Source organism: Meleagris gallopavo, chromosome 10, assembly GCF_905368555.1.
Source record: "Meleagris gallopavo chromosome 10, MGAL_WU_HG_1.1, whole genome shotgun sequence".
Classification (NCBI taxonomy): Eukaryota; Metazoa; Chordata; class Aves; order Galliformes; family Phasianidae; genus Meleagris; species Meleagris gallopavo.
The window spans coordinates 8,879,430-8,902,467 of NC_139413.1; the positions used below are offsets into that span (position 1 = coordinate 8,879,430).

The window sequence follows — 23,038 nt, forward strand, 5'->3', positions numbered from 1 at the left end:
TGTGTGTTGGCTGAGTAGCTGAAATGTTTGGCAGAGAATAATTAATGTTTGTGCGTTATTCAAATGACTATAATTACTAAGAGAGATTATCACTTTTAAATTTATAACTGCACTTTGTTTATTGTTGTTCAGTCTCCTATCTTCAATATATCATGACTTTTGATGCTGTAATTAAACAAAATCTACTCTGTGTTATACAGAAAAACCTTATGGTTCAAGTGAAAGAGGTTGAGAAGAAATCAGCGTTAAAAAACATGAACGTTAACTTTAAATTCTATTTTTACAAGACATCATCTATCACTAAAAAGCTATCATTAAATCATATGGGAACCTAAGAGCTTTCATTTAATATAACCTAGAGACATAAGAAGACAGACAGATAACAGTGCTTCCAATAAGAGCAAGTTTTACTGAGCAAAGAGTATAGCAGTTGACCTTGTTGCTGTAATAGAGGTGTGGGAAGAAGGAAGATTGCATAACTGGCAGAAGAAATACGGATTTCTTTCTTGTATAATTATCCCCCACACACAGAGAATGGTTGCATACCTTCTGCTCTGCTTTGATGCATTTATTAGTGTGTGCTTATGGTCCAAATATATATGCTTTTCAGACACTGAACTAAACTCCATTCAAAGCAGTTTAGCACTTATCTCTGAAAGCTCTTCAGAACTCTTGACTTGAACACCTCCAACTTCTTCAAAATCAACTCTGAACCAAACCCATGTTTAAGGTTCAGATCTCATTAGTTTTGGCTAGGAATGCTCTCTAATTACTAAGAGAGTTTTCTCAAGTTGCACTTTAGAAATTCATCTTTTTTGTACGCTGTAAAGTATTCATAAAAAGCTAAAAATTGTGGGAAAATTAGCATTGATGGATGTTTTCTTACCCTCCATCAGGAAATGATATACTTGAAACTCATTACAGATCTTCATAGAAACTCTGCTGAATGTGCCTTGGGCTTTGTGCTGATCAGCACACACTGGGCTTACTGCATAATTCATCTCTCTTGTGTCACATTTAATGTATAACATGCATTTCCTGTTAATTATGAAAATAAAGATGCGTTCTTTCTTTTAGAAACATAATCATTAAATTACTACAGAAATTAAGAAACACAGAGTTGTGTTTTACTCATTTTACATTAAACTTCTAAGTCAGTGCTATCTTTGGCTCTGAGAACTCAGCAAATGCACCTTGCTGCTCCTTCACACATCAGGCAGAGCCTCTCCACTGAAGCCTCACAGGGATAAGTCAGTTGGAACCCTGACATCCTTAGACTACCCTCCTAAATGGGGCTGTGGAGCCCCTTAACTTTCTTTTTTACAGGGAGTTTTGAATGTTTTTACGTCTCTCAACATGGATATAAATGAAACACTGGCAACCCGTAACTCACTTTCCTCATTCAGGGTTGAAGATTATTCAGTAATGTTCTACTTCACTTCACCTATTCATCTTTTTAAGTCCATTCAGCTTCCTTTAGCAAAAGAATGAAGAAACAAAAATCCTACCTTAGCATCATACCCACACCAATATTTATTATTAAGTCACATCTTCTGCCACCTCAAAAGTTAGTAAAGTGTTGGAGCAAGAGAAGGAAAGCAATACTATGTACTTGAAAATTCATCATTCTTCTTTGGTGTAATGATGGTGAAGGAGGAAGCTCATCAGTACTCCCCTGGTACATTCAATTCCCATATTTCACCAATACACTGATTATTCTCTTCTGGAGAAAGAATCCTATGCTGGGATTATTTGCTTTGAGGCTGGTGAGGGAACTGGGTCGATATTACTTTCATAGTTTACTCTAGCATCAGGTCAATTTGGGGTTTTCACAGGTTTTTACTAACTACCAAGGCAAGGTTGAGTCAGATGCAACAGAATCACAGATGCAATAGATGTAGCATATATATTGTACTCATAATATTGTATTACCTCTCTTGGAATACACTCAACTATCACAACATGCAGACACCTACATCGTTATCTGCATGTTCTCATTACAGGTATGAGGATCACTTTTGGAAATGCAAACACATGTAGACTGAAGCTTACCTCAGATGCTGTGTCTCTGCATGTCTTGTTTAATGGGGCCCTAGGAAATGTATCACTTCTCACTGCTGAGGTGGCCCCAGAGCTCTCCCAAAATGCCTCTTAAATATCACTGGTATAAGCTGTCACTCCTTCCTTTAAGGATAGTTGAATAATGCTACTTCACAGTGTTTAAAAGGTGAAGATGTAACCCTCAGTTGAATTATGTAAGCAAATATGTAACAAATTATTAAAAGAAAACAATCATGAAATATTTTTTCATGAAATATGCAGGGATTTACAGTCATCTGGAAATAAATGCTTTTCCCATCATTTTAGCATTTCACCTCAGGACAAATTTGTGGTGTTTTTTCAAGGTATTGAATCTTTTGTGTATCTTAAATGAGATTTAAGAAATAATTCTTCGTATTTTTTCATCTCTAGCTCTGTTTTGGAGTGCATTACTTTGGCACAGCCCATTTCATAATTACACTTGTTACACATTTCTTGTATAAAGCTTTTTTTTTTTTTTGCCATTAAAGAGATTTCTTTTAGCACTTCTTATCCATTGTTAGTTGGTTTACAACATTAAAAAAAAAAACTATAGAATAATTAAGACATATTCCAAACTAGAAGTCCAGCTGTTCTAAACATTAATCATTTTTCCTTCCAAGCTTAAAACCTTGCACTGTTGTATTTTTCACCCTCAAGTTTCTTTCACTCTTCAATGCAGTAACAGTGGGACTGATATTTTTTAAAATGTATCTGTGCTGATCATTCGTCCTCTGAAGAACTCTATCTTATTTGCCAGAATATCTTAGATTAGAGCTAAATTATTGATAGAAAGCCCTGACATAACATTTAGGATAAAAAAAAGAAAAAAAAAAAAAAAAAAAGTTATTATATTCAACTATATTGCATTATTTTCAGCTCATCTCATGGAAAAGTGGGATTTTTGCAGTTTTGATCCAAGAGATTCAGAAATCTGACAAATTAAATTAAATCAAATTAAAATGTACTCCTCCTTAGTTGTGCTGAAGAAAGACTCCACCAATACCTAAATTTAAGAGGAAAACAAAATCCCTCCTCTCTGTAGAAATAGGCAGCTCTCCTGCCCCTGTCTTTTAAATTTAAGAATTCCTGGCCCACATTACTCTGAAAGATACATATATATTTAAATCTTCTACACAGTGAATGCTTGAGTGAATTTTAAATACAAATTAGTAGAAATAGTTCTCCAAATAATATTTCTTCAACATTGTATAAAATTTCTGTGCACTTTGTGTGACTGAAAACAGACAAACTCAGGAGATCTATCCAGACCCCAAACAGCTCCATGCAAAAATGCTCCATTTTCCTAAGAATCCTTGCATTCTTTTGGCACCAATTTAAATTTGCTATTAACAACAATTACTGAAATGAACAAAAACACACAATCTGATTCTGAACCTATCCAACGTTTTCCTTCAGTCTTTTCATAGAAACAAATATCCATAAGAATAATGGTGCTGGGTCAGACTGCAAGGGTAGATGGTTTGGAGCTGAGTCCAGAGCTGACCAGCAGTTGATCACTGTGGAAGTATCCATGAAAAGGCCTATTCTTTGGTCAAATAAACAAAGAATCAAAACTATCCCAACTACCAAAGACAGCTGACAATCATTTGCTTCACCTAACCAGAGAATGCTACTAAGACTCTTCATGCAAGTTTTCTGCTCAATTTATTTTAAAGATTTCTAAAAGAAGCATTTCCTCTGCCATTATCATGAAAAGAAAATTGCCAAATTTTCCTGACTCATTATAGGGCACTTCTCCTTAATACATGTATTGGCTTTCATAAGTTAGAAAACAGTTGGGCTTCAGTGTGAGTGCTTTGCAGAGCATGAAGTAAGGCAAACCTCCTCACAGATCACTAGCATCTCACCTTGAATTCAGAGACTCCTCAAACACAAATCCCAGCAGTTAATTTACTTGCTTTGCCTCCACATTCGGGTAACAGTGCCTACATGCTTCTCTTTTGAAAAGAAGAAAATGACTTGGAGGAAGATCAGAAAAGGCAGCTTGTTAGATATGGGAGTCCTTGCCTTGGCAAATGGTCAGAAAAGCATTAAGCAAGTCTTTCAGAGCCATTTACTCAAGAGAGATGTACCACCAAAGGGTGATTTAGAAGAGTTGGATTAGAAAAATCCCAACTTCAGTATCATAATAAATAACCAGAATCTGATACCTCTTGTGCCAGATTCGTTCTTCCTCTTGGAACTGCACGTCACTGTGCATCATGGAAACGAAACAGCAGATGTTTCCAAAGATAGAGCAAGATTCAGTGTGCTTGTCAGCTGTCTTCCTGAACTGCAGGCAGACATTGTAATTGTAGGCAGAAAGCCACTTCCAAAATTCCTTGCAAAATTTGGGAAGAGATCTAAAATTTTAAATAATGAGGATATTCCAAATATTTGTAGCTGATATTTGGAAAGCAAACAGTGCAGGAGGTAATATCATTCCTCCAGCGAGTCCGTTCAGCTAAATCCCTGTACAGAGTCCAGCTGAATGTCTGCAGAAGAATTTGACACTAACTTCTATGGTAGTCATTCAGTGGGTGCGAGCTGATGAAAGATATGGAGCTCTCAGAGTAAGAATCCTGTTGAAAACCTGTGGCAGCTTTAAAAACAAAACCAGGTAGTGGTTTCCAAAAACGAACAAAATATAACATGAACTTGATACTCCTTTCAATTTATAGTTAAACTTTAATCCATGAACCCACCCACAAAACAACTCCTAGTTGTTTTTCATTGCATATCTCGATGGAACAGAGAAAGCATTTGGCAATATATGCACTTCCACTATGTTAGAAATAGCTGAGCAATTTGGAAACGGTGGACAGAATGTAAGAGCTTGCTGCTTAGGACTATCTGTCTTCAGCTGTATCCTGTGTATCAGATTATTGTTTGTTCAGTTAGGAGGTTTTCAGATTAAAGATGCACAGAGACTAAATGATTTCAATTAAGATTGATGGTGCAATTACAGGGAGTAGTAGTAGTGGAATTACTGGAATTACAAAGGGACTGAGCCTCGCAGTTTGCACTGAAACAAAATTCAAGATTCTTGGGACTTCCAAAACGTATGCCTTTTTGGCTCCCCATGTTACTTTTTCACTAGCTCTGAAGTTAAATGAAAATCTCATTATTCCAATTCAAGGAAGGTAGCACCATGAGTTTTCAGCAGGGCAAGAGCCTCCATGGGATATCATTTACTGAATGACAGAGCATATTGAGATACTGTCACTACTGAGAATAGACTTCAGAGTGGTCTTGTGTAAAGAGTGAAAAGACAAGGCAAACCCAGGGTAACTGTAACTGCAAAATGTCAATTTCTTATTGCCATTGAGTCATTTCTCAGAGTATACTGCAAAATACAATAATCTTTGGGACTCTCAGGATGACAAAGTTTCACTTAAACATGAAGAAAGCAGCACTATGTTGTGAAGGACCATAATCCCTTGTCATTTACAAATATGCTTGTTCAAGTAGCCCCCTTTTACTAATGTTACATCTATTCCCTCTTTTTTGTAACAGTATTTGTTAAATTTTAACTGCAATGTTGGAAACAGGAAAGGTTTTTGTTGTTCTTGGTTTTGTTGTCATCATCCCACAATGAAGATTTAGCATTTATTTAAATGAGATGACCCGGTATATTCAGTTCAGCTGCTAGATCGACTGTCACTGAGTTGTCAAATACCAGTTATGAATAGTATACAGAAGGAGAACAAGTTGACCTTGAACTCACTAAATGTTTTATGAATAGTACCCATTTCCAGAAAAATATGAATATGTTTTCCAGATTTGCTCTTTTTGCTTTCCTTAAGGCTGTTCTCAGTAACAAATGCCTTTCATCTTACTGAGAGGCTTGTTATACAAAAGGTTTGGGAAGGGTAGAACAACATTTTAATGATGAATTTAATGCTTGTGGATTGTAAAGGATTGATTATATTGTAGGCTGAATTCCTGGACCTCGCCAAAGGCTATGGAGAATATTGTAGCAATAATGCTAACATTACTTCCTAACACTTGTCAAATTCAGTTTTATTATTTTCCATTATTGGAATGATTCGGTCTAGGCAACTATTCTATCTTCTTAATTAACGTTTTTATTCTTAAGAAAATAAGAGTAGATAATGTTATTTCAATAGAATAAATGAAAGCAAATATAGTTTTGATCTATCTAATTCATATAACCCTACACATTATTTCCAAACATCAGAACATGACCTTAGCGCCTCCAGCTGGTGCTGGAAACAAGGAATTCTCATGCATATACCAGAGAAGACTGCAGGAAAAAGGGGTGGTTAATACTGTATGACCCAGGTCACAGGATTCAGTCTGTAACCGACAGAAGCACTATAAATAGAATTAATTCAGGACACTTGTGTTCAGCACTAGATTTTGATCAAACACTTCAAAAGTAAAAAATAGCAGCTAATTTACTCTGCCATGAAATATATTGGTTTCTTTTCAAATACATTGGTTCCTTTTCAGAAGGTACTTTCAGCTCTTTCAGAATTTGTGGACAAAGTGGTTTCTAGCTAATATATATTTTTAAATGCTTTTTAGAAAGCCTCTTGCATAAGAGTTCATAGCAACAGCTTCTGCTACTGATTTAAGAGCACAATAAGGTTTAATAAGAAGGATATACTTGAGTTCATAGATTGCTTATTTTCTGCTTCACTTTATTCACCATAATCCTTACCTCCTCTTAGTAAACAAAAAACAAACAAACAAAAAAACCAACCAAGCAGTAAAAAAGGCAGTGGCCACTATTGATCTCTACCCCAAAGCAGATCCCCTTGATCTGGATTGAACCTGTCTCTGTCAGTAACAGTTTTTCGAGGAGACCGTGCTATTTAGAATGCTTCACAGGGCATCTAGTTATTTGTTCATTTGTTAAGAATGGTGGAAGAGACTATAATAGACAAGCAGCCTCAGCTGGCTGCTGGACGTAAGACTAGATCTAGTCATGTCACAAAGACAGAATATACTTTCTGTGCACTGTGGAAAATAGTTCTCTGATACATCTTGACCCAAGACTTACTAAAAAAACTATTACTGATATAAATTGAAATTCAAAATGCCCTTTGGAATTTCACCACAAACATTTTTTCTCTAATGCTGGTTTTGATGTTATGAACAGGTGAGTGGTACAGGCTGCAGAACAGTATATGCATGGCAGTTATCCATTCTACACTTACAAGATCAATCTTATAGCTGAACGTAAAAGGGAATATGTTTTCCTGCAGAGCACAACTCCTGTCATCTGTACCATATATTCAAGTACATTTGGGAAAAGGACAGAGACTCTCATTATAATCTTTTTTTATCTAATGCAAACTATCTTTGCAGTTTTTAAGGCACTTCATCGAAAGGATAGCTTTGATGTACACAAATGGTAGAAAAGAATGTGAGGTGCCACGTGTAGTCCTGACTGTCCTGTGTCACTAGTAGTATCAAGATCACTAATGCCACTTAGAGAGGCATTCAGAGCGCTCATCCCACATAAGACATGGTGAGAAGAAACCCTAGACCTGTTCCTTTTCTTCTGACACACTTACAAGACAAACACACGCACCATTAAAAATAACATAGCTCTCCTCTGATATGTTTCCCTCCCATGTGTCCAACTTAAAAATATGCCTCAGTTCACAGTGTTATGCTTATTAAGATATAACATTACCGCTCTGCAATGAGCCACTTCAGAGGACGCAGCAGGGAAGCTGGATCCCATTGTGCTGAAGAGGGCAACCCCTTCAAATCCAGTACTGGAGCAAAGCATTCTCCTCTTGCAACACTCTCTCGTCTTGGAGCTTTTACTTTTTTTTTTCTTTTTTTTTCTTTTTTGCCTCTCTTTTTCTCATTTTATTATTTTCTGGAGTCATGCTGGTTCCACCTCTGAACAGCTGTAGTGACATAATTGACAATCCCAGCAGTTTTGAGGGCACTAGAAAGTCGTGTATTACATTTTCTTTTCTCTGCACAGGTCACTGAGCACCCAGCCTGATTTCAGCACACATTGTGGAGAGCTTTTAATGCTAATTTGTTACCTTTATTTAAAATAGTCTGCTGATGGGGTAAGAACCACCATGCTGCCTTAACTTATTATTTTGATCTTGCTTTATTCCCACAGTAAAATCTGATCACAGGTTGCAAAGATGCTGTTACTCATATATTAACAAACAATAGGGGCAACCTCGATCCTAACTGTAAGTGGAGGCTGAGGGTATGGAAATGATGTAGGGTTTTGTTTTCTTCTTTTTTGGTTCCTCTATATAAAGGAACTCACATGTCACTGATTTTTTTTTTTTTTTGCATTGAAAATGATACATCAAAATGCTGTTATAAATAATACAGAATGTCACTGAACATGTGGGGCCATAACCAAACCTTGCAGTTGAAACAATAAAAAGATCGACGTGATTAGAAATATGATTCCAGAAGAAGTAGTCTGGAAAACTATTCTGTTTGCATCTTAGTAACAGATGTTTTACTTGGGTTTGTCACCTGTTTTTTGTTTTTTTTTTCAATGAATGTGGCACAGTACACCCTAGGCTGGCAATGAAGGGCTGGCAGTTTTTCCCCAGCAGGCTATAGCTAGTCAGTTTCCTCACACTAAAATTACCAGTGAACAGCCTGACCCCTGGGGTTGGATTTCTGTCGTGGTGGTGCCTCTGAATGCTTCCAATATTTAGCACTTATGCATGCATTAGCTGATCTTAATTGTTTTCTTTCAAAACACCAGCAGAAAAGCAATTTGATAAATTTGGTTTTAAAGTATCACAGGTTTTTGTGGCACTTTTAAAAACTTTATGCTTCTGTAAATTAAAGGATACATACAAAGTTTCTGTTCTGATAACATTTATCGCAAATTAAGAACATTTATTGACTTTTTATAAACAAAACATTGCTTTTCTTACTTCCAGCCTAAATTACTATTATCACTGAGGGCCTTCATTCCACAATGACCAATTATGATGGAAGAACTTCCATTATGAAATAGAGGCGGCCGAAGATTTGGCCTGAGTATTTTTTCACTGCTTACCACATCCCACTTCCCATCTCAAAAGAGAAATGCCTTCACGTCCAGTTTCTATGTGAACCATGTGAGCCACATTTTGAAACAACCATGATTTCTAAAAATGTCTCTTCAGTCCATAACCGTTGGTAACACAATGCAAATCTCATACATACAGTCCAACATCAACATATTGATGTTTCTTCAAATCTGTACTACAAATTTCTGTCTGCATCAAGTCCCTTTACTTTGGACACGCACATAAAGTCTTTTGGGTCTGCCCCAGTGGGGATTCACACAAGGAATTTTTACGTCAATTCATGAGCTAGGATAAGAAGGTTCACAATGTAGGGCTGAACAGCTGAAGGTTTCATGCATATTAAATGGTTTTATTCTCATGCAAAAGTAAACATCAGATCAGGCATAATTGGGAACGGTTCAAGTCTGCAAAGTCAATATTCATTCTGGAGACTAGACCACAATAAGAAAGCAAAAAGGTATGTCCTCCCCCAGAATAACAGGATTGTCTCTTAAGAGCCAAAACCAAAAGAGATCCTTCCTCTGCATCCAACCTCAACTACAGCAGTACCAGCAGATCCACACTAGGACATGCCAGCATGTCACTGCATCTACGAAATACTGTTAGCATATGCAAGTCCAGCTGACAGACTAGTCCAAAATAAAAAGCTTCTAAGACCAAAAGGGAAAGTTTTCAGATGAGATTTAAGAGCAGAAATTTAAAAAAGCCAATGCCTTCTTGAAATAAGAAGGAACAAGAAAAGAGAAGAGGCTGTGATTTGGATGGTACCAATGCCATTGGCAGCAGAGAAGACAGATGAAAAACTGTGATGAACATGAAAGGGTGGTTCAGTGTTGTGTGTTTTGTTTTTTCTGAAGTACTGAAAGTATTATTAAAGATACAACAAAAGAGAACAAATGCATCATAATAGTCTCACACTTGGAGAAAATATCCAGAGCTCCGTAGGCTGACAGAAGAAAGATATTCAGAAAGTCCAGAGGGGTGAAATTACATCCATCATGTAAGGAAGCAGTAAGGATGTAACTGAAAATCTGAAGAAAGGCAAGGACTGAGTGTAAGAAATATGCATCAGCAGTAACTGGGAGATGCTGCTGTGCAAGTGCTCAAGCAAGAAAGGCCCAAAAGCAAACAAGAAGACAACTGAAAAGTCCAAGAATGCAATTTCAGATTATTCTTACTTTCAGAATATAATGGTTAAATAAGACTCTTATGTAAGGAGTACTTAGGCCTTCTCTCTTCTATCAGAATGACCATACAGCTTTATAATCATTTAAAAATGTCACATTCGAATGAAATGTATTATAAGGATGGAAAAGTCATTTTTACAGGATATTTGTACACCTAGCCAAACATTTTCTCTGTAAAGTCTGAAAGTTCCACAAAAGGCCCTAAACATTTTATTGTCTTTAAATGATCAGAAATAGTCAGCAGATTTGATCAACAAGAAACTCTTCCAAAACTCTCTAAATACCAGCAGAGTTTTTACCCTTTTATATCCTTTTTTTCCAGAAATATACATAGAGGACTGGTCCAAGCTAGATTTGATTACTAAAGATGCCAGGATTTACTCAAAAACAGACATCTAGTATTGTGTTTAAATATGGTTGACACGTGTTTTATGAAAATCATAGAATAAGCAAGGTTGGAAAAGACCTCTAAGATCATCCAGTCCAGCCGTCCACCTATCACCAATATTTCTAACTAAACCACTTCCCTCAGTACAGCACCTAAACATTCTTTGAATGCCTTCAGGTCAGTGACTCCACCACCTCCCTCAGCAGCCAGTTCCAGTGCCTGGCCACTAAAAAACTTATCTGGTTTTATAAAGGATTAAGTTGTCTCCAAAGTGTACACAAAGTTAGACATTAGCATATGCGTGTTCCTCGTTTTATTTCTGAGTTATAAAAAAAAAAAGCTGTGCACCAGATACCCATCATATGGACATATGAAGACCTGGCAGTTTGGAACCTCTCTCCTCACTTTTACGTGAACCATTCCAACTCTTAATTGTTCTTAATTAACCTGTATCTAGAGAAGTTGAAAAATATAAAATACATGAAGTTTGAGCAAAGTCTAGAGAATTGGAGAGATAATGGAAGGCAAAGGGTATGGAAAAATGTTATTTTCTACTTCTTGGTAAAAGTCCTGATAAGGTGGATGTTTGTTTACATTCCTCAGACATGCCCTCTTGTCTAACACTGTGAGTATTCAGTAAACACAAGCAGTGATATGACAGGCACCTATTCAGCTTTCTAATTATGTAAATACAAATATCTACAATTTGCTTTTTAGCAATTTCTAACGGTAGAATTGAATCTGATAAGAAAGGGAAAAGGTGAATTTTTATACAGTAATTCCCTCAGGAAGCAGGGAAGTAGAACTAAGCAGAAATGTTTGTGATTTTTAAGGCAAACAGACTGTCAATTTGAAAGAAATCTATAAAAACAAGTGATTAATAGAGATGGAAGTGATTTTTTTTCCTCAGAGCAATTAAAACTTTCGGTTTTTGTTTTTTTGTTTTTGTTTTTTTCTTAGCAGACAGTAAAAAAAAAAAACAAACTTTCATATCAAAGATTCTGTTTTCATATAATTGAAATGAATGCATGAGGCAGCTTCTAAGTCAGATCCTGGAATAGATTAAGAGCATTTTCTAGTCAAAAATGAGGAGCAGTGAAACCAGGATCTTGGTGTGCCCTCTTCCTTCTTGTACTGATGGTTCCTTGGCACACTGATATACGTGCACCCACAGCTGCCTACCCTAGTTGGCCCACAATGGCTGCCTTGACACAAAGATTCACTTGGCAGGTGTTTACTTGCATCACCTTCAGGACCCCAGTGAGTTACCTTGACTGAAAGTCAAGCCAAAAAGATTCAGTGTTTGCCCCCTTCAGGTCCTGTTCTGTCTCCTCAGCAGCAAACTACTCCATTCAGATCAAAAATCAATTTAGTTGCAAGGTCATATGGAAATACCTCACAGCACAAAAAAATCAAGTCTCTGTCTTTGTAGAGGTCTTTGGATAAGTAGGCAATTGACCACCTAAAACTCTGGCCATACTTCACATGCAAAGAACTTCATGTCCATCTCCTGTACAGTCAGTGCAATCAATCAAACTCAGGACACAGTCTCTGCTGCCACTCCAGCTGTTTTTTTTCTCACTGCGTTTCCTGCAGTACTAGTAAATTACAATTTGTACTAGAAAATCATTGAATAACAACCTTCCCTTATCTACAGACAAAATAGTTCATATGATGCCAGAAGGGAGAAAAAACAAGAGTTCTGTTTATTGAGGATTTTACCATTTGTATTGCTTGTATTGGTTGGAAGGTTGGTTTGCAGGGGGATGGCGTTCTTCCTTCCCCCACATCCCTGTTGGTGAGTTGCCTTATTTCTTTATTTCCTAAATAATCTGTGAATAACTGTGAGGACTTTCGGTACTGCTCAATTATGATGGTTTGTCTTAACATGAACATACAATGCAGCACAGGCAAAGATTTAAGTGTATTCTAACTGGAGCCCTCATACCCTTAAAAACATAAAGCAGAGGAGTTTGTTTCACTTGCAAACGTGGGCTACAGACATAATAAGTGGCCCTGTGATGAGCTATCATCAGGGGGAAGGCTACCAGATGGCAGACATGAAACAGAAATGTTTTTTATTTCTGCAATCAATACAAAGTGAGCTGGCAATCCTGCATGAAAAACTTTGCACAGAACTTTTTCACAGAGATTAGAGACTTTTTCTTGGGACATACCACCTGGGAATTTGTGATCATTGTTACTACCAAGTTGTATAACTTTAACATCCCACCGAGCTGACATTTTGACACTAACAACTGTGCAGGGAGTAAAACAGATTTACAAGTGGCAGTGACCTTTTCATCAAGGGAAGTAAAGTAGACTTGAATCCACCATACCCCCGACTCACAGTCCTGACAACATCATTCAACATACAGTAGGAAAAGCACTTCAGCAAAAGTTTATGAAAGTGACATTGACACAGCACAGTACGATAAATTGATCCCAACACCATGCCATGAGTTTTAAGTAGCATCTCTATTTTTTTTTTTTCAGAGAGATTAGACATGTTTGCTGCTTAAGTACTTTAGTGTCATTTGTTACTCGGAGATGACAAAATGCTGTGGTATCAGCACATTTTTAGTTATGAACAGGTAATTATTTTGAACACCCTTCTAACAGTAAAAAATAAATAAATAAACAAACAAATAAATAAATGGCAACAATCTATAACTGAATGTTCCTACCACCATTTTTTCTTATCTTAGAGCCACATACTTCCGTGCTGCATGCACAGGCCTTATTCTCTACCTTGGATCTTGTTACCCTAGCAACTAATAGCCAAGCTGGCTTAAAAAAAAAAAAAAAAAAAAAAAAAAAACCAGAGGTGGCCTCTCTGATTTTTAAAGGAAATTGACTACTTTAAAACCAGTGAACATCTGTTTTAATTGCACTGTTCATGGTTGTGAATCGAGAGATTCATCATTTTTCCAGAGAAAACAGCAGTTTAAATTCAGCTCAGCGGTTTGCTGCATAGAAGCAGTAAAGCAAAACTTCTCTTGCTGGAAACTTCAAGCATAGATGATTTATTTAAAAATTAGGTCTGCATTTGCTCATTCAAACTCTTTGTAATTTCTTTATGATATAAAGGCTATTATTTTAAGCTTTTGTAAGAGTAGGAACAGTTTACTTAGAAGCATTACACAATTACAACTTATAAGGGTATTTTACCTCAAGAAGAAAGAAAATTGTTGGACAAATTTATGGTAAAGCAAATTTTCCCTATCGATCAAGCCTTAGAGAGGCATTAACAACACTTAAAGGAACAAACTGTAGAAGATGACATAACTGACACGTATAAAAACTCAACAAGAGAGCCAAGAAGTGCTAGTAGGAAATGGAACACTTTAACATTACATCCTGGTCATACCAAGGTCCATTGGCCATGTACTCATTCCAGATAATTAATTTACAACACATTAAACCTCTGTGTGAAGAAGGAAGTTATGCATCAGTTGTGTAGGAATATAAAGTGTTATTGATTTAAGATTCCTACTGTATCCTGCAGTGACAGAAAGAAACAATCTAGCTGCATTTTAAAGACAAAAAAACCTTTTCTGAAGGACACATTTGCTAAATAAGTGCACTTTCCACTACATTTAACTGAAGTATTGTTGACATCCTAAAATAAACGTTGTTAAGAAAGAAACCTTCAGCATAATTAGGAGATCGTGGCATGACTGGATAGTATTGGCATTCGCTCTAAGAATCAAATGCTTGGAGGTGATAATGCTCTCTTTTACAGTAACAGTTTAAAATAGAAAAACACATTGACAAATATTATTTAATGAATAAAATATGAGTGATCCAATAGCATTAATACACTGCAATACCTAACAAGGGTCACATGCCTTTTCCTCACAGGGGCATTGTGCACATAACATGTAAGGGAAGGAAATAGTTGCGGACTGGTGAAATGTTAAGACATGAACATCATGGCCAGAGTCTTTTTCTGTAATCAAATGACAATTTTCATATCATAACTCAGAAAATTCAAATTTAAAGGCTGGTTAGCATTTCTCACTGCAGTTCAGCTTCTCAGGAGCACGGGACAATAAGAATGTTTGCCCTGTATTACTCACAACTTTCAGCAAAGATCTACTAACAAGATCATTTAAGACTTGCAATGGTTAGAAAGAGATTTCAATATGCCTACATGCAATACACTCCCAATTGCAAGAAATTCCATTTCAAGCAAGCAATAACGGCAGAGAAAACATAAAGGTATCCATAATTGAACTCAGGCTGAACTACACTTATCTCACAATAGAGAGGGAAGTGTTAACATTCTGGTAGAAAGTTAGATCGTGCCTGGGATTCGGTACAAAATACCCAGAAAGAGGCTGTGAAAGATCTAAAACGAAGGCTAGAATTCTGCAAAGGGAAATTACTCTAGCAATATAGGAACACTGAAAAGAAAACATTACAATATAGTAGAAGTACTACAAAACTCTTAGCAAAGTGTAAAATTCTGGACTATAAAAACAGAAGAGTGCACAAATCCTACAAATGAACTCATGCACAGAGGCACGTAATGTGAACGAAGAAGATCCCTAGCATGTAGAAGATTTAAGAATGGCCATTTACAATTCGCTGCAAGAGACTGTGTGCGCTTGCAAGCATACACAGTATGAGCAAAGTAAATGACAACACAAAATCTTTTTGTAAAAGTCTAGCACAAAGCCTCAGGATGTAAAGAAGTGAAAGCCACGAATAGACAAAAAAAATGGCAGCAACAGAGATACCAGAGCTGGAAGTGCACACATTAGGAGGGAAGCAACTCAGGAAAAAACTAATTAATTTTAAAAAACTTCTTTTTCTCCAGTTTTAAACTTGACTATTTATGAAGAAATGTGTGGTGGTTTCTCTCAATGCTACAGTCAAAACTGAAGTCAAGTGCATTATTCATCATGGGTACTAATAAAAAATTTAATGTCAGTGCTCTCCAAGAGTGAAGGGAGCCTTTGGCCTCAGTCTACATCTGTGAAAAGTTATATATCTTATTTATGGAAAGCTTATGTTAACTGAAACTGTCTATAAACTACTTACTGCCATTCCCAATAGGAATCTGATAAGCATCTTTATCTTACTGCCTCCTGAAACTTCATAATTTTTTCTTAACTAAGAATGCTTAATTTACAATACAAATACAAATCTAAGTAAAATTTGTTGCCTGCACATGCATATATTGGAGCCTTTGATACAGGCACTGCATACAGATTAGAGGACACATTTCTATATGATGTCTACCCATTCTTTAACCATTTCTGCTCTCAGACTAGGACTACAAATAACGGAGGAATATCAGGATATTAGCCTAGGTAGGTGCACTCTCCTCTTTCCTGTGAGAACCCTGTATAACAATCCTCTAGTTAGGCCAAAGGGCACTTGTAAGTCCATTTTCGTAAGGGACAATGACCACAGATGCACAAAACATCATATGAATGGACTAGCAGTAAGTTGCAGCTTCTGCTTGGTCTGACAGAACTTTTCCAGAAAGAACTGTACCTTTCTCTAATCTTAAACTCACACTGTCCAATCACTGTGACAGAAACAACTACAGCAATCAAAAACCAATGCTGGCAGTTCCATGGTGGGAAAAATCATCTATACCACATGCAGCTGTACACACAGCAATAAGACAGAAAGCCCTGGTCAGTCATAAGAACAGAAAGGGCAACCCTTGTGAAAGATCCCTGCATTTTCTTAAAAATCTCATTTTCAGTAAAACTGGTGCAGGCTAAAGGGGAAAAAAGAGGGCATTTTACAGTAACTGCTGGTCCCAGAATCATGACTCTAACTCAACGACGCAGGGAACTTACCTCACAGAAGTCTTGCCAGCCCAAGATAGTAATTTCTCAAGTAGGTGAAGCCATCGTGTATTCTGCTCTGTGGACACTGAGACATCCACATCCGTTTTCTTCTATAGCAATCAAATCATTATTCATCCTGAGAGAATATGATTCATTATTTAAGGGATTTTGATTTCAGTTAGATATTTTGCTTAAATCACCTATTTTGCTTCTTAAAAGTTAAAATATTTGTCATTAGAACTTGAAAAATAGCAGGCAACAATAATTATCATTTTTTAAAAGAATTCAAGTAAAATTTAACATCTCTGCATCCCTCTTTAAAACTGTAATGAAATGAGCACTTTTTTTTCCTTCTCATTCTTTAATAAAAATACCTTATGTCTTTTGAGATCTCATCAGTCCATATAAATACACTGCAATGTGAGCTTCATTAAGTATCTGAAATGATGTTTTGTTATTTCCCTGGAACTAACTGTAGTACTGCATTTTGGAAAAACACACATACACAACTCTTCCTTCTCTATTATTTTACAGTGTAAAAAACTATGGAAAATAAAAAGAGCATTCTCAATTAAGGTTATAGGTTCAAATGTACCAACCTTAACTATCTGCAGCTTTAACAGATCAAATGGACAAAGGACAGTAGGAAAAGCAAAATAGAGTGATTTCCTGTGGGATGCATTGCTTTAGTCACTGCTGGTATCACCAGAAAAAGAGCATAGGCTCCCTTATATATCACCCATCTGACAACACTGCTCCCCCATCTGTATCAGAGCTGCATGTCACTTAATAGCTTGCTCAATTATGAGAAAGCGTTAATAAGTAACCTGGGCATGTTCACTCTTCACTAAATTATAATCAAGAGTTGATTCTAGGTTTTATGATTGTTTTTCTCACACGACATGTCAAACAGAGACTTCATGTTTTGTACACCTTTATTGATAATTACACTACTATGCTATTCCTGTTACCAGATTTAAAGAACTGATCTTCTTTTCCTTAACTTGTAAGTCAAGATATGGTCTCACAAAATATTTTGTTGTTATGAAGTACTTTTTGCCAATAACTATCAGTCTAATAAGAATTTGGACATTTCCTTGGCAAACACAATAGTGTGTCGAAGAAGGTACTGATCTGCAACACCCAGATACAAATCACTTACCTGCTGTTAGGGGACATGTTAGCTCCCTCATGCTTGCACACCTTCATTTGCTATATGCTATGGTAACCATTGCACATCTCACATCATAAGCTTCCACCACACCAAGCTGACTCACAGCAGCTGGACGATTGCACATGCCCTACAAGAAAAAAAGTCCAGTAAAGAAACCTGGTCCAGGGAAACAGAGTGAGAGACCCAAGCTATTAGTCAAGTAAGAGAGTACAACTATGGGAAACATATGTATGTGAGGCTTAATTATGGTTAAGAACAATCTGAAAATTAAAGTTGTAATTTCAGTTAAATATAACAATGTTTTATTTCTGATTATTCCCCAAGGTTTTTTTTTCTTTCCCCACTTTTCACTGAGAACAAAAAATACCTACGTTACAATGTTAGGATTTTTATGTGATTAAATTTCAGTTTTACTATCATTTATTGAGTGTTTCTTATCTCACTGTCATGGATCATGAGCATGAGTCATCAGACCAGGTACATTACTGGTGTGCTACTGTATCTGTCCAGAGATACATGTTTATATGTACATGGTGTATCTTTGAATGAATACCTGTTACATGAATGAGTGCATCACAAAAGGATAGGATTATTTTTACATTCCTGGCAATAAGCATCTTGCTGTACATTCAAAAAACACTTTTCTGAGAGAGTTTTGTGTACAGTAACTGCAGCAAACTTTCAAACCAAACTGTACCAAGAATGTAAAAGTGAAGGCACATAATAGGCATTGGTTTCTTTCTTTTTTTTTTTTCTTTTCTTTTTTTTTTTTTTTAAACTATTCACCCGTACTTACCATGTCCCTCTCTAGAATCCATGGATCATTATTCTTTGTAGCTCTTTTTTCTTCAGTGTAAGACTGTGGGATGAAGTCCACGTTCTGAAATTACACACAAATACGTTATAAAAAATGGAGTGTTTGAAATCAATTCTGATGTTAAATACAAAGGACATTCTGGGCTCATTAAGTAAAAATATCTCATTTAATGAGCAGGAAAGCACTGGAGCACACTGAACCCTGACACAAAGCAAATTATTTAAGTGATAAATTATATTTTATGGGGAATGTAAAAGTTAATAATACTCAGGGGTAAGGTAATAAATGCAGAGGTGTAACTAACTTCATTGACTGCTTTACTTACAAACATGCCATATGTACCTGGCTACTTGAAATAGCAATAAAAAGAATTGGCAAACTCACGGAACCAAAGATTCATGTAGAGACCTTTGTAGCATTCTTTTCCAGTAGTCAACCTGCGTTTTATTCTTTTCAAACTCATTATTCTCCTCCCTCTCTCACTTTAGGATATATACCTCCGGTCTTTGCTTTTCACTTTCTGTCAAATATTTGATCTTGCATTCATTAAAACTGAAACCTTCTTATCTACCAGAGAGACTAATAAAGTGAGTGCTCATTTACCTGAAATGATGCCCTAGAAGTGACCTGAAACTTTACTTGAAGAGAACCAATGTATGTTGAAAGAATACAGTGAATCAACTGCTAATCCTCTGCCTTTCCAATAGATATAAGTTCAGTGGATGCATCTCCTAAAGTTATTGTTCAGTGAGATCAGTGCAGCAGATGAGCTCACTGGGGATACACATGCATGTGTCTGTACAGTAGAATAAGAGTCTCTAGTATGAACGTAATTATCAGAGTGAAAACTCTTTCACTATATTTTTAATTGTGCAAAGGTATATATCAAGTACAAATCAATTGAGGAAGAGTATCAAAATTATTTCCTATTACTATTTCCTTAATTTTAGAAATGGAATTTATATTACTATCTTTATACTCTTTCCAACTTCATTTATATATTTACATTTCCAGGCCAACAGCTAGTGTTTTAATCTCACGGATACATCCAGGAAGTGAATATGAAGCCAATGCACTGGATTTGTATAGCTTGTACATGGATAGGATGGTCATTCAAATGGCACGAGTATCATGTTTGCCAAAGCTTTCAACAGTCTCGTTATACAGAATTAATCAAATTAATCATGAAAAGATTATTTCAATTATTTTCTAGGAACAAGAGTTCATACTCAATCCGAAACAAAGTTGACTTCACATTAGCCTTTTATTTACTTTTCATTTTTAAACAGCCACATGATAGTAGTCAATGGTCTTGAAAGCAACTGAACAAGCTCAATACATCACTTTGAATGTGTAAAGTCAAACTATATACAAGCAAAAAAGTGCTTCTGACTAGATCCAGTATAAAACAAGCCAGTAGGAAAAAGAATCATTCAAAAAGATAGAAATCTCTAATTCAAACTCTTCATTAGGATCTAAAAAGCAACAAAGTTTATACATGTTTCCTAGAAGATTTCTGAGACATGCTTCTGCCAGATTATCTAACTAGAAATAAAGAATCATATAATGTTTATGTGGAGCTACTTGTAAATTGGCCGCTCTGTATGATGCACGACAAGAAATAGTGGGAAAAGACGCATCCAGAAAAATTATACACTTCCAAATATGCATTTGAGCAACAAATTCTCTCCTAAGTACTCAGATAACAACACTATATGGGTTTTGAATCTGAACTGGGAGATTCAGACTTAGTGCATTTTAAACAAAGCTGAAGGTTTTGAATGCTGGATTCTGCACATGGAATAGAGTAGCCCTAGATATGTGTACAGACAGACAGAGGGGTGAGAGTTTGGAGAGCAGCCCCACAGAAAGATGTAGGGGTTCTGGCTGACAGCACATTAGATCTGAGCCAGCAGTGTGCCCTGGTGGCCAAAGCACTAACCATCCCCTGGGGAGCACCAGCACCGCCGCCTGGATAGGGGAGGGGCAGTCCACCACCCAGCCTCACCACAAACAATGCAGTTTGGGTACCACAGCGTGAGAAAGAACATAAAGCTAATAGAGAATATCTAAAGGAAAGCTACAAAGATGGTGAAGGTTCTGGAGGACAAGACCTACAAGTTGCAGTTGAGGCCCCTGGGTTTGCTCAGCACAGAGCAGAGGAGCTGAGGGGAGGCCTGATGGCCTCACAGGAAGCAGAGGGGCAGCGCTGAGCTCTGCTCTGTGTGAGAGCAGCCTGAGGGAACAGTGTGGAGATGTGTCAGGAGGGTCAGGGAAAAATTCTGCCCCAGAGGGCAGCAAGGCTGCCCAGCAGTTCAAAGATCATGTGGACAATGCTCTCAGGCAGATTTTGGACTATCCTGTGTGGAGCAAGGAGCTGGGCTCAATGATCTTGTACTCCCATTCCACTCAAGATGTTCTATGCTTCTAATTAATCCACTAACTCCAGAAAGCAGGAAATTGCAAGAAAAACTTTGAACATTGTAAGAATACTGAGCTGGAAGCACCAAGAATATAAGCATATATATACATTAACATGTTGTATTGAGGAGTTTTGTAGGTTAAACTAGAAATGCATCACCCATGGTGAGACGTGTACATAAGACTTGTACTACAGCTCAAAATGAGGTTGCCATCAAAGGTCAGACTACTAAAATGGGCAAATACATCAATTCTTGTATTCCCATCAATATAAAAATGCTGAAACATATAGAGAGGCCAATATCCAGATCCTTGTGAAACATTTATAGTAAGAGCATTTTGTGTTTGAACCGTCTTTCTCCTGACTATAAAGCATTTTTATGGTCAATAGTCTTTGTACATGGGAAATACTACTCACTAATGCTTGACTTGTGTGGCTTTTTTTTTTTTTTTTAAACCTGTAGGTTACCAAAAATTGGATTAAAAAGATATTTAAAAAAAAAAAAAAAAAAACACATAGAAGAAACCTATCCCTGAACTAGCAAGGTATGCTTGTTATCTACTTAGCAAATAATTTAAAGTTTTTCCAAAGATCCTTGAAGATGGCTTCTCTCAGATACTCATAGAAAAAAAATCCGTGACAAAATGTATCTTACAGCTGCAACTTTTAGATTTCAGGTAAAGCAGATTTCAAACTGCAGAGATTTGAGGAAGTTAAGGTACAGAAAATCACCACACTAATTGGTCTTCTTGATGAAAGATTGATCCCTTCTCGTTAAGGTGATGGTGTACTGCCACTAGGGATTGTAATGTAAAAGTATATGAAAAAAAAAAAAAATTCCCTCTTTAATGCAGTGGAGAAAACAGTTCATTCATATTTTAATTTTATTTATATATATTTTAAAGAAATACTTCATTCTGTTTAGATATCTTCAAAAAGATGCAAGGAGTAAAAGGCTCCATAAAGCCAGGAAGATGAGGGACAGTAGGGCTCAGCACGTTCTCTACTGAACTTCCCCATGAACTCACACCATACTCAATAATGAAAAACATGTCTTACAAGTTTTTCTAACCAGTAGATGCTGCTATCTCTACTTTTCCAAATATTACATTTGTGTTTTCAGTTACACGTAGAATAACTAATGTTCTGGTGCCAGTCAGACGGTTTATATCACCAAACCCCCACAAGCAAATTTGTTTTACACAGCAGTTGAATGAAAAACATCCTGTAGAGAGCGCAAACGCGAGGGAATGGGAACAGAAAACAGCACTAGCAACATGATTTAAATTAATTAAGTGAACATTAATACCTCCAAGACACTACCTTATTGCTTCATATATATTTAGTGTGAAAAGCTGTAATTTACATATACAATATTTTTCAACACCATCTATTAATCAGATATATACAGCTACTCTGTTTAATTGATACTGTAAACAAAAGGCCTATTTGAAAACATATGCTGCAATAATTAAAATGTTATTATGCTGACTCTGCCTTTCTTTGAGGAAATTGTAACATCTGTATTAACTGTGATAAGCATTGATTATCTGAAATGATATAAATATTTGGGGAGCTAATAACAATCAGGTAGGGTTTCAGTGCATGCTATAGACAGTAAAGATAAATTGCAGGAAACTTAGATCAAAGTTGGTTTGTGAATAAGTTTGTTTTTGTACTTAATGACTCAATATAAAACACACACAGAAAACTCTTCAGAGATTTAAAGCACACGGAAATGCCATAAAGAAACATCCCATCCTGTGCAGTGTTTCTGTAGAATCTCCCTGTGCAATGTGTTGGATGTCAGCACACAAGAAGGGGAATGAATTCAATCCATCAAGTACTTACCATGCATTTTTACCAACATTAGACATTTCTAAGAATTATTTGCCTTTTTTTTTTTTTTTTCTTTTAAGGCAGAAAGAAAGTATGTAATTTTCTCTCTTCTCTTTGAGAAGGTTATTTTAATGATGCAGTAGGTCAACTGCAATCGAGTTCCCATTAAGACTGGGTCAGCCATATCTTGGTTCTGAGTCAGACATTTATTTTGTCTGAGTTACTTTCACTAAACTACCACAGACTTCAGTAAGGGCTTACATCACCTGCCAC

The 23,038-nt window shown here is 36.5% G+C and overlaps 1 long non-coding RNA gene across 1 annotated transcript in view; it reads right to left on the reverse strand.

The window, feature by feature from the left end:
* Positions 1-19,003, reverse strand: part of LOC146543698 (uncharacterized) — a 29,362-nt gene extending 10,359 nt beyond the window's left edge. The window contains exons 1-3 of the long non-coding RNA XR_014885105.1: positions 18,484-19,003; positions 17,676-17,814; positions 16,523-16,649 (exon numbers count right to left, since the gene is read on the reverse strand). This is a non-coding gene — a long non-coding RNA (uncharacterized LOC146543698). The remainder of the gene's footprint in view (positions 1-16,522; positions 16,650-17,675; positions 17,815-18,483) is intronic.
* Between the last annotated feature and the right edge of the window lie 4,035 nt (positions 19,004-23,038).